The following is a 14,833-nucleotide window of genomic DNA, read 5'->3' on the forward strand; positions in this document are numbered from 1 at the left end:
CAAGAGAAGTCCTAAACTTTACCCTGTTCTCCCGTGGCGGTGCTGACCCACAAGAGGAGTCCTAAACTTTACCCTGTTCTCCTGTGGCGGTGTGTATCTTCAGCTCCGACATCGACGTCCTATGTATTTACTTTTAGAGCTGCCCGTGTATTCTCCATTTCATACCCCTCCCGTGCCCCCACCACGCCTCATGCACCCACCATGTGGAATGCGTTACCTTTTACCTTGTTTCCGTTTCCACAGAAACAGCACGTGCTCTGGTCTGCTCTGCTGAGCTCTGCGCACGGGGATTGGCTGCGATGCTGGGAGTGGGGGGGGGGGGGCGCTTCAGCACGTGGACAGCTCCTGCGGGTGGGAGAGGGCGGGGCTCACGCTCAACCTCTGGCTCTGTCCTGAGCGTGGACGTCCCATTAGCACATGGTTTGATTATCTATGTGGAGCCAGTTCAGCACGTCCACAGCTCCTGGGGGTCTGAAGATTTGAATACGACCTACGTCGAGACGTGCACATTTTCTGGGGACGTGTGGGTGTCAGAATCGGTGGCTCCACCTGTATGTGGAACCTCGTCGTAATTTGCACATTTCCCGTGGGTGAGAATCCGTGGCTGCTGTGTTTGGAACCTTGTAGCAAGTCGACCATTTTCTGGGGATGTGTTGGAGTCAGACACTGCTGTGGCACCCCTTTGTGGAACGCTTTGGGACGTGCAGCTGAGTATCCCGTATTGGACACCCTGTCGTTGCTTGCAAATGTCCTGCTGTGTATTTGCCGTGGTCAGAATCTGTGGCTCCGTGTGTGGAACCTCGTATGGATTTGCACATTGTCTGTGGATGTGTTCGGGTCAGAAACGGTGGCTCTTGTGTGCGAAACCTCTTTGGGACGTGCAGATATGACTCCTGTGTGTGTAACTCTTTTGTGATCTGCACATTGTCTGTGGGTGTGTTGATGGTCAGAATCTGTGGCTGCTGTGCTTGAAACCTCGTCATGATTTGCACATTTGCTGGGGATGTGTTGGGGCCAGAATCTGTGGCCCCTGTGTGTTTAACCTCGAAGTGATTTGACAATGTTTTGGGGATATGTTGTGGTCAGACTCCGTGACTCCTGTGTGTGGAACCTCGTAGTGCTTTGCACGTTTTCTGGGGATGTGTTGTGGTCAAAATCTGTGTCCCCTGTGTGTGGAACCTCGTAGTGACTTGTCTATTTTCTGGGGATATGTTGTGGTCAGACTCTGTGGCTCCTGTGCGTGGAACCTCGTAGTGCTTTGCACATTTTCAAGGGATTTGTTGGGGTCAGAATCTGTGGCTCCCTTTGTGAAACCTCTTTGAGGTGTGCCCTGCTCCCTTGGAGGTTCACTACAGTTGTGACATCTCCTAGTGGCTCTAAATATGTGACTCCTGTTTGTGAAGTCCTTTAGGGAGGGGGGACATCTCCTTCAGTGGTGAGGACGGTTTCCTGGGAGACTGCATGACCTTCAAGAAGTCACTTAAAACCTGACTGTTCACCAGACCACAATAAAGCAAACAGTGTGGTTATGCATGATGCAAAGATCGGGTCAGTATAACACTCACTCTAGACTAAAGACTCAAGACTCCAATATGCCCCTTTGAGCACAGTGGTGCATGCACAAGCACTTTAGAGACTGGATTCACTTCGATTAGTCTGGACCACACATCCTTCACAACAGTCACACAACATGAACACAACCCATAGCACACACTTCCATACCAGGCCAAGGACAGCAATAATTGAGAGGCTGTTGCAATTGTCATGGTCTCATTGGAGCTTTTTGCTCCCTTGCCCCCACCGTACTCAGGATTTGAACTTCCGTCTTCTTTTGCAGTGTCACCATTCCAGTCACCCATTCACTAAAGGTGTTGGGCTGGTCATGGCCATCAACCACACGCATGACATGTTTAGACTGCTCCACAAATACTCACAAGATGGGGACAAGGAAACTGGGTCACACCCAAACGACCACCCCACAACAATCATCATAAGAGCAAATACAAAGACAGCCTGAACCCCTTTTCGGATGCATACCTCAGTCCACACCCTCTTCACTTAACTGCGTACATTTTTCTCCTTTCCACCTTTCACCAAATGCAAGCGGTACCAAACAGGTTTGGGTCTATTTGACCTAAAACATTTGACCTAATCACATTTGATAACATTTATTTGACAATTTTCTAGGTCTAAAATGCGGGGGGGAGACCCCCGAAACCTCCTACCCCACTTCCCCTCAACCTAATCGATACCCTTACCCACCCCATATATATATATATTTCATTCAATTTGACCGAAAAAAAGGTGAAACAAATTTGATCACATTTTTAAGTCAAATGTCTTTAGGTCAATTATGCTAATACCACCAAAAAACACTGCATCCTCATGCCTACTAGAGCCATATCCACCTCACGAACTAGTAAAGAGCCTCAATTGTCTACCTCTGAGTAACTGCTCAATGTGTATATCCCATACCATGATGTGGCCCTTATCCTTCACAACAATGGCTCTCCCAGTACACCTACACTGGTTGCAATTAAACATGGGTTCTCCTCTCTGGATTTGCAGACACCTCATGTGGGACCACCAGAAACCACCTAGAAACAAACATTCCCACACACAGGACTCATGTACTTAAGTTACTCCTCAAGATTCATACCGGCCACTCCTCGTCCCAGCGACACCCCCACATCACCTCTTGGTACCAACACCCAGCGCTAAGAGGGGACCACAATGGCACAAATGGTTAAATTATGTTATGGTAATTTATACCACGCACCGCTACCGTTGGCATGGTTTCCAGGTGCTCAGGTGGCTCTGTAAAAAAGTGGGTGAGGTTAAGTTAGTGAGGGAAGAGGGAGAGGATAGAGGCTGTGCTCTTCTGTAATTGATTGTAGAAACTGGCATCTGTGTGTGTCAGCTTTCTGAGTGTGCTTGGATTGTGTGCACTGGGGTTATTGTGTTGGGAGGGGCAACATCCAGTGTCTGGGTTGTTTGTTGTTTGCAGCATGTTTGTTGTTTTGGCGGATGTGTGGGTTGTGTGTTTTGTGTCTAGGGAGGCTCGCCCATTTGGGTGTGTGTGGTATGTGCAGGTATGCTGTAGAAGAGGGGTGAGCAGGCAGGCCCGGCTCCAGGAATTTTAATCTGGCTGGGCCAGGTTTGTGACCAGGGGGGCCAAACTTTTCTCAGATTTGTGATCCGGCAAAACACGTCTTCCTAGATCTGAAAAATCAATTTGCCCTTAAATTCTTTAGTCTGTTAGACTGCTTTATAAGGTGCAGAAGCCTGGATTCAAACCCAGGTTGTTACCCACAAGACTACTTGAATGTCTGATAAAGATGCTTGTTTGGATTGCACTCCGTGGCAGATTTAAGCCAAATAGATTCTTGGGCAAAGCTGACAGTTGGCCCCGGGTAGGTGGGGCATGGGTGTGGAGCTTATGGTGGGAGCAGTTAATCGCTGTCATGAGTGCAACAAATGTTACATGTTTTTTAAGTTGTCTTTTTCTACTATTGGAGCTGTATGTTTAGAGGTATGACTCTAGCTGGAAACAGCCTGTTCACCTCACCAGGTTTTGCTGACATGAGGTGATTTGCCCAGGTTCGCTCAATTCATTCAAGTGGGAAATTTGCTCTCGTCTTCCAACTGCTCATCCCTTCCAAAATCACAGGCTCTCCAGTACTCCTTCCACAGTCTTCTGCTCTCTTCTTCCATTTGCTCCTTTGTTTCCTTCCATAAACTCCCTCACTGCTTTAACCTTCCATTGGCTACTCACTTCATCTTCCATATGGTCCCCCATCTCCACATGGAAAACATTTGCCAAAAATGAAAAATGAAAGCTGTACACTGCCCTTAACAAGAGTCTGAAAGATTAATCCCAATTAGTCATGCCCTAAGAAATATGTTTTGTGGCTTTTTTCCAACATACTGCTTTAATTGAGATATAAAAAAAACAGTACAGAGCAAAGGAGAAGCAGAAAAAATAGTGTGGCAATATCACCCCCTGTCACTTCCATCAGCTCCCTCTGACTACCATTCCCATTTACAATCACTCCCACCTACCCCACCCTTCCCCCACCATGTCTTCTTGGCCTGGCTGCGGAGAAGCAAGAATGATGCCACCTCCTCCTCTGCAGGGCCTGAGCAATGAGGACGCCAGTCCTTATTCCATCTAACATAGTGTGCACTTAATAATACCTCCCTGAATGCTGTGGCTACTCCCAGGAGGCCACGTAGGAGGTGATTGTAGTCTAGCCATTTTGTTGTGAAAGACAGCCCCCTCCACCTCGATAAATATTGAATCAGAGAATAGGATATTTAGTTTCTTCCAAATTACATTTACAGCTAATTTTAATTGAGTTGAGGATGTGTGGGAGTGCTAGCATGCAGGTGAGAGTGGGATCAGGAGGGAGACAGTGGAGGTTGAAGAGTTTCCGGCCTCCTGGCATCAGTCCCGGTTGGATGTGGCAGGGAGGAGGGGCCACCCCTCCCCTGCCACCCTCTATACATCATTGTCTGGTACATACTGTTTATAATATGCAATTGTCCATGATGACTTCTTATTTGACATGTTTACTTTGCTATTTTGAATCAATTTTGATCAATAAATGTGGCCTTATATTTTCCAAATAAAGATGTGTGTATGTCTCCTTGGCTGGCCCTGACCCCTGCGCTGCCCATCTATTAAACCATATTGCAATCTGGATCACTTCTAGGGGCTCCTAATTTTGGCAGGAAACACACAGTGAGATTAACTGATTTTCCCAGGATCACACACCTTGGTTAAGTGGTAAAGTCAGAATGTCAGCATAGTCTGAAATGTAGGTACTTGACCACACACCTTCCCCGCTAAAGTTGGTACAAATATTTTTTGAAGTTTGGTTTTAAATACCTAAAATATTACAATTCTGGGTCTTTGCACACGAGTCACCTTTTGTACAGATTTTGAAATGGGACTTACGTCCTGCTTACCATAGCCGTTACTCTGCATATAAAAGAAACTTTAAGTGCTAGGGATGATTTATGGGAAAACATTTTGTATTGTCATGAATTGCATATTTTTATACCAATGATTATAAGCCATGAAAATAAAAATGTTGTTTATTTTGTAAGTTTCTGTATTCAATGTTTCTCTTTACTTTTCTTATTCCATTTATTTAGTTTCTTTTTCATACTATGCTAACTTTATTTGTAAAGGTGAAAAGAGTATTGGATCAATTTTGTTTTGAATCCTAAATTGCATAATGGGGACTGCTACTGTTTGCACCTTCTTTGCAAAAGGGCCCCTACAGGCAATTTGAATTGTTTCCACAAAGTAATGGAAAAGTAAATAGCAAAACAAAGGCAAAATCGCTGTTTCACTTCACTTTTGTAGTCTGTGTCTGGAAAAGTATAAATCTCTCCCACAATTAACGATTTGGAATCTGTTTGCTTTTACCAATAAAGTTACAATCATAGGTGGCCATTTTCCAAGTCCTGTGGAGTGGAAAAGGTGGCAGTAAAATGTTTTATGATTGTAGCTTTATGTTCCCCTTTCTGATTGGAAGCCTACAAGCTCCAGAATGCCAATTAATCAGAACTTACAAAAGATCCCATACAGACACAAAGTGAAATGAAATGCATAACAAAGTCATTGTTTCACACAGCTTGTTCTGTACCCCCCATCAATTCTAATCACCCAACAGCCACACTTAAATAGCTAATTAAAAGCATATATAATGTAAATAAAAAAGTACCTTTTCCTATCACTAATCACTTTCTATTTTAAATAATCTGCATCTGAGACATGTTAAAAAGATAAGGCATCACTGGGAGGAGCTGTGCAGCCCTGACTGACTTCGAGGGGAGAAAGGCAGAGCAAGGGTGCCCCACGAACATTTGTCCATTGTTCGACTGTTAAATCCACCTCTGATTGCACTCTGCAGGAAATATCTCAATACCCTTCTTTTATGTTTAACAGTTCTGCACCGTTTATACGTTGCCAGAAACATATTAAGAAATGCTTTTTTCTTGTGTTATTTTCAAGGTTTCATGATCAATCTTCTGAGAGCCAAATGTTTATTGGGGGAAGTGGGAACAATCCTCCAGTCCTGCACCCCTGCCCCTCTGTCACTGGTGGGATCCCACCGTAAATAACTTCAATTTCTGGCACTGCCTAAACACTTAGCAGTTATATCATACTTTTCAAACAAGATCCACAATACACATGATGTATTCAGTTTGCATACAGACATTGTTAATTGTTACTCCAATAGTATGATGTCAATAAGGCAGTACTCATCTGCCCATTTCATGAAAAGTTCTGGCCAGGCAGCCTAGGCTTCCACACAGACAAATATGCATACTATTTAGGTCAGAGCCCCACTGGTAAGTATGAATGAGAAGATGATCTGAAGTTGGTCCATACTTGCCATCCTAACCTTGATATGTTCAGGTAGGCTCTTGTTGGACCAACTCAGTGAGGTGCAGTTTGAGTCCCTAAGCATTGCAAACAAGGCTCCCACATCAGGGCATATATATTGTCACTTAGGGAGATAAACTGAAACCAATGCACATTGGCAAAGCCAAAAATTAGGACTTTTGAATACACATGGTAAAGACATTTGCCAGGCACTGCCATAACAGTACCACCTGGCAATAAGGTGGGAACATCTAGAAAATGGGGTGAGTACCTACGCATATATGATGTAATTGTCTGGAAAATACCTGTGTAATACTTATACACATGTCAACGCGGTTGACTTTGCGATTGCTTGTTTTAGAATTCCAGTGTAAGGAACAAATGTGAGGACATCATGTTGCTTTTAAATCTACTGGCTGAAAACACACCATGTTAAGAGATTTTTGATTACAACAGGAGCTCATTTACAGTGGCAATTAAGTCTGACAGAGTTAGCTCAAGAGGGTATTTTTCAGCAGGGAGGGGGCAGATAGTTGGTGGGAATACCATAGAGATTACCATGGCAATGGATGGGTAAACAACGAAACGCATCCATTGAATGTGTATCTGTCCTAGCATCCTTTCTCCATCCTATATGTGGTCCAATACAATATTCTGGCTTACACCCAATAGCCTACTTCAATGCCTCACAACAAATCACTTTGATTTTACTACACTCTCCCCTCCAGAATTACATTGTTCTTTCTACCAACCGTATGGTTTCACTTATACCCAAGTAGTTCAAGTAGCAGAATATATACTTTGAATGGAATTTGTAAGGGCTCTCAGTCTAATTAACCACTGCCCTTGTTTCGGTCAGGCTTCCATACCGTTATTTACCAATCAGCCTTGGCCTCCCTGCCACTAATGTGAGCAGCCCTGCCCAATCTGCTGGACCACAAGGCCTACAAATGCTTGCGGTATCTTGTGTTCCAGTGAATGTAACTTGTCAGGGTCTTTAGCCATGTATGCGCCTGGTGTAGAAATCTTTGTCCAAGCATCACCACCTGCCATTTATTTTTTTCTACAGTGAACCATCTTATTAGGCATGATTGGAACAGTTATATTCCCACACATTAACACCTACATTCAATTACAGAAATGTACTTGATAGGTTTGAAACAATAGCTACCATATAAATGAGAGGTTTGTAATCTAAGTAAGATTAAAAGTGTAGTTAAATAAGCAACACAGGATCTTGCTAGACAGTTGTAGGCTGCCTGCTTGAGCAAGTGTGCTAGCTTACTTAGAGGTGTTAATGGCCATCCATATCCCTGGTCATTTCTGCTTTCATGGCTGTGGGGCATAAATCATTGTCCAAGGTAAGCAAACAAATCCTGACTGAGCCACCTTCAGTGCAGCTCCTCAGAAAGCTAATCGCAAAATCCCCCCAGCCTGTTTTTACCCTCTTAGTCTCCCCCTCCACCCCCTGGTTTCCAGTGGCATTTTAAAGTTTATGTTTCATTTTTTTTTATTGCGTATAGTTAAAATACATTCAGCCTTTTGATGAAAAAAAGAAAAATAGGAAGAAATCCTCACAGCACTGACAAGGTCTCCTTTCTAGCAGGGCTGGGCTGACCCACCGGGAGACCGGGAGTTTCCCCGGTAGGCCTCCGGCTATAGGGCCTCTTTTCTTGGGGGAAGGATGCATGGGTACTGAAAATTAAACTATCACTCACCATTCGGGGATATGCATCCATACAGGCGAGCCTGGGTGTGGCCATTCGCTGTAGGATTTGTTTGCCTGCCAGGCCCGCCCCTGCCCATGGATTTTGGGGCTTGCACTCTCGTCGCACTAGGGTGCGTGTGCATTGAAACCGCAGGTGCCCTAGTATGCTCTGTGCTGTTGAGTCACATGTGCAGATGTGGCTGGGCCCGTGATTGAATGTGCCACTGCCACCTGAGAGACAATGCCGACAGACAGTCCGAGTGCTGTCCTGGTACCAGGCCCATGCCGTGTGTTGTGCCCATTTTCATGGTGTGCTCAGACAGATTCAAGAAAGACAGCCAACCAACCAGGTGAGGCGGGCCGCACTGCCTCCATCAGTAGACAGCAGCAGGTGATCCAAATGAGGCTGTGGCTGGGGCTGAGAGCAGCTGAGGGCAGTAGCCAGACCTGAAAGGTAAGGGATTATTTGTATATGCGTGCCCCTCTCCCATTCTGCCGAGTGCTTCTGACCCTTGTAAGAGGATTCAATTCAACACTACAGCTAAGTCAGCGCCTAGTGTAGAATACTGAATGAAAACCCTTATTGATATATCTTTATGTCCAGTTCATGCGTTCTGGATGACTACCCCTATATAACACCCCTCTCTTGGAATCCCCCTGACCCCACTGAGCCAAGAAGTAGTTCTGTTTTGCAAGTTAAAAGGTTTATTTGATAATTTAAACAATAGATATGTATATCACACTTTATAATAAATTAATAATTGAATATCACACTTAATCTGATATGATAAAGATTAACAACAGAGAATCTGGCACTAGCACACTTCTTTATAATCACTAAGGAGTTGAGATGAAATGGATAAGGTAGCACACTGGTAAATAGGTACAGAAGTATAATGTGGTAGAGAATGCTTTATAGGGTTCAAGGAAATGCAAGGTTGAATGAATGAAATGCAGTATAGAAAATGCTCAATATGATTTCAACAAACAATGTAATCACTTTTCTCTGGCAATCCCCTCCCCCCCTTGATGCAAGGCAAGGAAATGGAAGGAAAACACACAGTTCTCAGAAATGCAATCCAATGTGATTCAGTTCACCCCAGCAAGCTTACACTACAGACGTTTAAAACACAGGCAAAATGCTTCTATATGTGCTGGCAATGAATTGAAAAATATGCTAAAATGCTTTTAATTCCCTGTAGAGGTTCAGGGTGAGTGGTATCTAGTGAATATTAGTCCAGGCTCACACTAGCAATGATGCAGGGATAGTTAGCAGGTTAAACGAATTTCTGGCAAAGAAAAGCAAAACTGCTGTCTTTTTACACGTGGAGAAATTTGCAAATTGCGGCAAAATTCGCGAATGCGCCGAGCGCTATTACAGAAGAACTACAAGGACTATCAATATCGTTTTGGGGTCCTAGGAAAGCCTAGGATCTCAGCTTCCAAATGAAAGTTACTGCAAGTCTCTAAGACAAACGGTCGCGGAGATATGAGCGATTTTGTGAAGGTCGTTTTTCAGATTTGAAATTTTAAAAGCTCAAAATGACAAGTGACAGATTTTGCAGCTAGAATGACAGGTGACAGATTTGGAGCTATCAGGCAGTTCTACTTAGGTTAAATAGATTGAATTAGATGAATTTAAACTAAGAGCTTTGGTTTGGTACAGTTTTGCTAGGTACTCACACTATATTCTTGAATTAAATGGGCCTTGTCACGGATCTGGTCAGGGTTTGGACTGGACTCTGCACTTCACAGTGATCGGGGTCAGCTCTGCTCTCTCTCTCTCTCTGGTCTGGTCTCTTAGTTCTGGATAGATTGAAGTCTCTAGTTTGGCTTTCTGGAGGTTGATGGAGGTAAGTATGGATTTTTCCGGCAGAGCTTCCAGCTGCAGATGGAATTGAAGGTCCCTATCTGTCCTGTCTGTCTGCTTTTATGTGTTTTTAGAGTGGGTGTGTATGCAGCATCACTAGACCCTACCCCTCTCCACTTGCCATTGGTCAAGCTTCCATTTCTCACTTGATTGGCGAAGCTAAGTTGTGTCAGAGTGATGTCATTTTATGGCTTGCAGAGAGGACACTCCCCTGTCAGATTGCACACATTCTATATTTGATAACAAAAAACATATTCCACAGTTACACAGTTGCTTGAAATTACATATACATGGTGTGGCTGAATTTAGCCATGTCTCTGTCCAAATCTGCTCTTTCTAGGAGCTTGCATTCAAAAATAGCAATATTTAGACCTTTTTAACTGCCTTGCAATTTCGGACATTGACCCAACTTTACATACATGTGCGCAGGGAGTATGGACATTAACTGATGAAGTTTCAGATTTTTAACATGCACACATTTAGAGTAATATCCTCTTTTCCGCTAAAACCCCCCTGAACATACCACCGGTTCTAAAAACCTCTTAAACTGTGGGCAGAAAAATCACAAGAATTATGGTATCATTTATAAAATTTTCACATGTCCGCACCATGAGTTATTCATCTTTTTCTAAACAATATTCTGGCTACAAAGGGGTGTGGTTTCCCAGGTCACATGGTGGAAATACTGGTTTTTCCAGTTCTGCCAAGCCAGCTTGCTCTCACAGGCAGTGCCCCTCCCCTGTCCTTCAGGAGGAAGCCACTTTTTACGACATCTGTAATAAAACATTTGCCTGAGTCAGGAGAGGGCTTTGTTCAATTTCCTGCAGAGCCCAGGTAATTCAATCAGGGAAGTGTCATATCCCTTTTGGTGGGAGCGGCAAAAGGGCAGCTAGGCCTGGGAACACAGCTGTGACTCGAGTTTCACTCCTGATGGGGGTAGTTGCCAGGCAGAATCAAGTTCCTTAAGCCAGACTTTCAGCTAACTGTCATGTTTTTTTTGTTGCTTTTTAAATTAACTTGCAATTTTACACATGCAGCTAGAATGCTGATTCTAAGTGCAAAACTATGACATTTCAACAGTTACAAAGGCATGTGACACCAAACATAGGTCACTCATTTAATCTAAACATTTTCGATTTTAGTGTCTTTATATCCAGTGCAACTTAAACTGCTGACTCCATAGCAGTTTTGTTATAAGCATTGTTCTGGGCTCTTCATTTCCCATATTTTGTAGGCACACAAAACTCCATTCTGCCAAATGTCTGCTGGTGTTCAGTAATTATTTTGCACATGTTGCAATGTTTGAAAATAGGCATTTTGAGCCTGCCTTCAGAGAAACACAGGGTGGTTTTAAAACGCCGGCTTTTGGATAGTGGTGAGTACTGGTACTGCACCCATTTTTGGGATTTAAGAAATGAATTCCCCACAATTCTAGGTTGCATTTGGCAATCAGCATTGCCATTCCCAATGGTTTCAGACTACTGTGCGGGTAGTCCAATGGTGGTTTTAGGCAGTGCCCTTCTGTGCCCATAACATCGGCAAAAATGGGTGGCAGCCTATTCTTCATGCACTTCCCTGGGCATTTCCTGGGAAACTCTGGCCATCATGATGTTTTCAATACTGCACAGTTTTGAGGTAGGGCTCGCATGCATGGGTAAATACATCCCACAAGCCCCCCTCTTGCGATGGCCATTCGGTTTCACTGATGGGACTCGCAAGATCTGGGATGTAGTTCTCATCTTCTTCCGGTAGATGGCACAGTTCAGCATCTTCTTCTCCATCCGGTACTGATCGATCGGTTCTCCTCGCCAGTCCTGATGGGAGTATTGGGCGGTCCACTGGGCCCATTGGATCTTCGTTCCCGGTCTCCGGATCGTCCTCCTTGGCCCGTCTCCAGGTTTTCTTTCTCCTAGGACGACAAAGGAAGAGCGGCAATACCTACTCATAGACGTTTTTCCACCACTGTTGAGATAGTGGGGCAGCATATGCATTTCATCATAACGAAACATTACATTCTTATTTTGATAAAAAACAGTATAACTAAGAGACAGTTTCATACAAATCACAGTATGTTAGAGACTAGATGTGGTATGCTTTATGATTGGAACTGAATTAGTCTGATACAGTACCCGCTAGGATTCCAGAGGATTCCTCCAGTTGTTGCAGAGTGTGCCTGGGATGGCAACACTTCAACTGGTTTATGTGGACCCACTTGTCTTCCCCCTCTGCCGAACCGCCTTTGGGGATGCGGATCTTGTAGGCCACAGGGGAGATTTTGTCGATGATCTCAAAGGGTCCCTTCCATGTAGGCAAAAATTTGCGCTGCTTGGCCTGGTTCCTTTGGAAGTTGTATAGATAGACCCGGTCTCCCACCTGATATTCCTTCCTGGAAGTTTTCAGGTCATAATGGGTCTTCATGCTATCAGCTGATCTTTCTAGATTCCGCTGAGCATAAGCAAAAGCATGTTGAAGGTGTTTCCTTAAATTCTCCACATACTCATGAGTAGTGGAGGCATTTATCAGTGTCTGCTCTTGGGTCCTATAGAGCAAATGCTGAGGAAGCACCATCTTGCGTCCCGTCATCAACTCAAATGGTGACATTTTGGTTGCAGATGAAGGGGTAGATCTGATAGCCATTAGGACCAGAGGTAATCGGATATCCCAACTTGGCCCAGAATCTGCCACAAACTTCTTTAATATGCTCACAATTGTCCGGTTATATCTCTCTACTGCCCCGGAAGAAGCTGGTCTATAAGCAATATGCAGCTTTCTCTTGACCCCCAGTATCTCCCACATCTTTGTCATTACTTCACTGGTGAAGTGGCTACCTCTGTCTGACTCAATCCTTTGAGGTAGACCAAAACGGGAAAAGATGTGGTTAATCATCAAGGCAGCTGCAGTTTCTGCCTTGCAATTTGGGGCTGGGAGACATTCCACCCACTTGGTAAACAAGCATGTGACAGTCAACATGTACTTATTCCCCCTAGCAGAGCGAATCACAGGGCCTACAAAGTCGATTTGTAAATCTGACCATGGCAGGGACATCCCCCGCTTTTGGAGAGGCGCACGGTGCGTGAGGGATGATGGCTGAAATTGTGCACACACAAGACACCCCTTCAAGTATTGGTCGAGGTCCTGCCCCATGTGTGGCCAGTATGCAACCTCTCTTAAGATTTCCAATGTTGTGTGAAACCCCCTATGACCGGCGGTGGCCGCATCATGGGCGTGACTTAACATCAGGCTTCGGAATGAGGTAGGAACCACCCACTGATCGTGGCCAGCTTTGGATTTCCTTACCAACAAACCGTCTTGGATCCGGAACATTTTTGGACATTTCATCAACACTCTTAGGTCCTCTTTCCCAATGTAATCGGTATCCGTCAGGGGAAAGTTCTCAGGGTCCTCAAGGTGCTGGTAAAATTTACCAATTATTGGATCCCCCTTCTGAGCAGTAATCAAATCAGCATCAGGGGTCTCCTTACTCCATTGTGCAATTGACAGGTCGTTGTGAGCATTTGTCTGGGACCTAGTGATGGCAGTGACCTGGATTTCCCCCAACAGGGACTCAATCTCAATTAGATCCCCTTGGATGGCCCCGGTTTTGGCCAGCTGATCAGCTAAGTCATTTCCAGTTTTGTCTGGTCCCTCTACTTTGGAATGACCCTTGATCTTCTTCCAATAGATGGTCATCTCATTCGATGTGACCAGATCATCAATGTTTTGGATCAACTTCCCATGTTTCAAGGGTTTGTTGTTAGCACATAACATGCCTCTGGTTTTCCAATTAACCAGGTGCTCCACGAACCCGTTCCGTACATAATCCGAATCTGTGATTATGACCAGTTCGTGGAGTTGATGCTGGACAGCAGTGAGGATGGCCTGATGCACAGCCATCAATTCTGCCACCTGACTACTTCGGGGACCAATTTTGTATCCAGCGGAGGGTTCTGGGGACTCATTCACCCATGCATTCCCAACGCCGGCCACCAGTTCTTTCTCCCCGTCGTTGTCAACATGGTAAGAGCATCCATCCACATACACAGTGGGCATTCCCTCACACTTGTCTTCTTCAAAGACTTTGTGGGGTGAATTAAGGTATGCCTCCATGTTGTCCTTGATTTTTAGACTTTCGTCCTCGAGACAGTTTTCTCTGGCACAATCATGCAAGTCAGCCAGACCTTGCGCGAGGGGACTCTTCTTGTTTTGGCCATATCGGACCTCCACAGGAAAGCCTTGCATTGACAGAATCCAGGAAGTAATTCGGGAATTACTCACATTTCCGGCCCGGATTCTGTGACTTTGGAGATATTGCAGAGGCTGGTGTGGAGTCTCCACTATGATGTGTTCCCCCTGGATAAACGGGCGGTAATTCTTCAATGCCCACACCGTTGCCAGGAGTGCCTTCTCACAATCGTTGAATTTTTCCTCCACAGAGGATAAAGTTTTGCTCGCATAGGAGATTACTTTATTGACCTTGTCATGCTTTTGATATAATACTGCCGTCAAGCACGTATTAGAGAACCCCGTCTCTAGGAAGAACTCCTTGTTTCTGACAGGGTAAGCTAGGCAAGGCGCTTGTGAGAGGCTTCTTTTGAGTTGTTTTACTGCCTCGGCTTGTTCTGGACCCCATTCCCACCTGACCCCCCCTTCAGGAGATGAATCAGGGGTCTGGTGATCTCTGCGTAGCTCTCAATGAACTTTCTGCTGTAATTAGTCAGTCCAAGGAGGCTCCTTAGTTCCCGCAGAGTTGTGGGGTCTTTCAGTTTCTGAAGTGCTTCCACTTTCTTTTCCTGTGGACAGAGACCCTGAGGAGTAATCTCATGCCCCAAGAAATTAACACGGGTTCTGCACCACT

The sequence above is a fragment of the Ambystoma mexicanum genome, chromosome 9, assembly GCF_040938575.1.
Source record: "Ambystoma mexicanum isolate Mex_15411 chromosome 9, UKY_AmexF1_1, whole genome shotgun sequence".
NCBI lineage: Eukaryota > Metazoa > Chordata > Amphibia > Caudata > Ambystomatidae > Ambystoma > Ambystoma mexicanum.